Source organism: Nicotiana attenuata, unplaced genomic scaffold (genome assembly GCF_001879085.1).
Source record: "Nicotiana attenuata strain UT unplaced genomic scaffold, NIATTr2, whole genome shotgun sequence".
Taxonomy (NCBI): domain Eukaryota; kingdom Viridiplantae; phylum Streptophyta; class Magnoliopsida; order Solanales; family Solanaceae; genus Nicotiana; species Nicotiana attenuata.
Window position 1 is genome coordinate 244,686 of NW_017670473.1, and position 3,263 is coordinate 247,948.

General features: G+C 34.1%; 1 protein-coding gene across 4 annotated transcripts in view; it reads left to right on the forward strand.

Annotated features, from left to right (window-relative positions):
• Positions 1 to 2,616: 2,616 nt before the first annotated feature.
• The window catches only part of LOC109239931 (filament-like plant protein 7), a 5,802-nt gene continuing 5,155 nt past the window's right edge, over positions 2,617 to 3,263 (forward strand). Inside the window, exon 1 of one of the 4 annotated variants that reach the window (XM_019406536.1) lies at positions 2,617 to 3,063. The gene's annotated coding sequence lies outside the window, so the exon portion shown is untranslated. The remainder of the gene's footprint in view (positions 3,064 to 3,263) is intronic. The other 3 variants (XM_019406537.1, XM_019406535.1, XM_019406538.1) reach the window with 3 other exon arrangements.

Here is a 3,263-nt window from a genome sequence, read left to right on the forward strand (position 1 = left end):
AAAACAGCAACACGAAAATCAAATATGTTGTAATATAGATAAAACATAGAAACCGTAAAGAAAATGGAGAAACTGATCATCAGCGATCAGAGATTCAAATGTTAAAAAGAAAAGTTTTCGAAAACGAAATAACATAACAACAAAGCATTTATTTTGCAATAAAAACAGAACGCAAAATCACAGTTAATTAGATGTAACTGTATCTTCTTGGTGTCCTGAGCTGAAGTTAATTAGACAAAAACTTCAGCTCTATAGCTGAAGTTTTTCAGTTACAACACAAAAACTTCAGCTCTAGAGCTGAAGTTTTCTAGTTACAACATAGAACCTCCGGTTACAAAGACAAAAACTTCAGCTCTAGAGCTGAAGTTTTCCAGTACAAAAGAAAAACTTCAGCTCTAGAGCTGAAGTTTTTATCTTATAACTGGCAAACTTCAGCTCTAGAGCTGAAGTTTCCCGGTTGCTAAACAAAAACTTATAAAATAAAACTTCAGCTCTAGAGCTGAAGTTTTTATTTTATAACTGGCAAATTTCAGCTTCCCGGTTACAAAGACAAAAACTTCAGCTCTAGAGCTGAAGGTTTCCAGTACAAAAGAAAAACTTCAGCTCTAGAGCTGAAGTTTTTATTTTATAACTGGCAAACTTCAGCCCGGTTACTAAACAAAAACTTATAAAATAAAACTTCAGCTCTAGAGCTGAAGTTCGCGAGTTACAACACAAAACTTCAGCTCTAGTGCTAAAGCAAAACTTCAGCTCTAGAGCTAAAGTTTGTAGTTACAACATAGAACTTCAGCTCTAGAGCTGAAGTTTCCAGTTACAACACAAAACTTCAGCTCTAGAGCTGAAGGTTTCCAGTACAAAAGAAAAACTTCAGCTCTAGAGCTGAAGTTTTTATTTTATAACTGGCAAACTTCAGCCCGGTTACTAAACAAAAACTTATAAAATAAAACTTCAGCTCTAGAGCTGAAGTTCGCGAGTTACAAAACAAAAACTTCAGCTCTAGAGCTGAACTTCAGGCCCAGCTACTAAAATGCTGAAGTTTTGTGTGATTGCCTTTGCTACTTCAGCCCCGTGTGCTGAAGTTATGCGAAAAAGCGGGTACGCTTGCAATTTTTTTTGCAAAGCGGGCACAGGTTAAAATGTGGCACAAAAAGCGGGTATAGATGCAAATGCCCCGCTTTTTTGCCAAAAGCACTTTTGGCTAAAAATTGAGGTGTTTGGCCAAGCTTTTGGAAGGAAAAAAAAGTGCTTTTGAGGAGAAGCAGAAGCAGTTTTGGAGAAGTAGAAAAAAGTAGCTTCTCTCCAAAAGCACTTTTTTGACAAACACTTTTGAGAAAAATACACTTAGAAGCAGTTTTCAAAAGCTTGGCCAAACACTAATTACTGCTCAAAAGTGCTTTTAACATTAATTAGCCAAAAACAAACTGCTTCTCACCAAAAGCACTTTTTAAAAAAGTACTTTTGAGAAAAACACTTCTCAAAATAAGCTGATTTTAGAAGCTTGGCCAAACCGGCTTGTAAGTCTCGGTGCTTAAAGCTTTTTATTGCGCTAAGGGACCTAGCTCACTATTTTGGGTCACTTTTAAATAATTTATCCAGTTTTAATTATGAAGAAAATTTGTAAATTTTCAAACTTCTCATAAGATATTACTTTATCACAAGTTTTAGAATTATTTAAAGAGTAAGAAAATTTTTATCCTTAATTACTTGTACCTTTTTATACTATGAGCTATGAAAACATATAAGTTTTGTTTAATTTCACTAGTCAAAACTTTGACATATGTACTCTTTTTCATCATTAGATAATTACTACATTATAATTATGTATTCTCTATCTCTTAAATATGAGGTAATTACATCACTGTTAGTTTCTAAATTTATTAACAACGTCCTTGGCATATCATAATAGCTACTCCCTCTACTTTTCCACTATACTAAAAATAGATGTGCACTTTTACTTGTCCAGTTCAGAATCAATGGATAATTTTACAATCTTATACATATTTACCTTTATCATTTTTCAACATTTTGGATTAATAGTCAAAATTGGTTTTTCAATAATAATAAATTATGGATGATATAGTAAAATTATCTTGTTATTTATTGTTTCTTAAGGGGTGTTCCAGGTGAATAGTAGACAAGTAAACTTAGACGGAGAGAATACCACACTTCTTTTAATTCTATTTTACATTATTTAAGAGCTTATACAACATAATTAATCAAATAAATGTTTTTGGTAAGATTAAACCTCGTTTCTGGCTTTCGTAAGATTTAAGAAGGGCCACTATTCTTAGTTAACATTACTAACCAACGAAAGGATTGTTTTAACAAAAGCTTCATAATTATAAGCACTTAACATAAAAGGGTATGTGGGGGCCAGACATTGCCATACTGCCTGCACTAATGCTAGTTGAAGAAACAAAACAACACAGTAGTGTAAAATTGCCAAGAATACTTGAGTGAACCATTTAAAAACTCACCAATTTAGTTGAAACTTATGACAATAGTGACAATACAACAGCGTCAAGTGTAGCAAAATAAGTAAAAGTGAGAGTAGAACAAGTTTTGTCCCATAAACAAGTCAGCAGTGGGACAAGAGACAGTGACACTTTTCCCAACTCGACTCACGTAAGAACCGTGTGTGAGTGGTTGACAGTTGACACTGACCTTCTTTCTCTCTTACGCTCCGTCTAACCAAAGCAACCCGCGAAGCTTTATCTCCTCTGTCCCCTTCATTACCCGACCCGACCCGTATAACATTCACAGTTCACTTTCTTCAGATCCAGATACCGACACCACTTCCCGTCCTATTCTCTTCTTCCTTTTTAACTCTGTTTTTAGTGCTTTGTCGTTTATTGGCATTTCGCTTCTTCAAATACTCAATGCTATGCAAATGGTGGTAGGTAGGATCGATAATCTAACTGAAGTATGCTTTGAAAATGATGTTTTATTAGTTTTATGTTACTGTTTGTCAAGTAGTATTAGTTTGTAGTTAAAAGTTTCATTTGCATTGTTGTCTTCGGACAGATTCATGAGCTGGTCGGAGTTAGTGTTCTGCTATCTAATGTCACTTTCCGTTTCCTTATAATGAGCTCACTTTCCGTTTTTACTTTTTTCTCTTTCACGGATCACTAATTGCTATTTTCTATTTTTAGGTTTCTGTTTTGGGATGTTGTTTTACTGCATTTTGACATATAATGTTATAGAAGAGGGGAAAAAATGAACATGTGTGTGTACCGATATTTTTTTAATTGATCCTTGGGCAA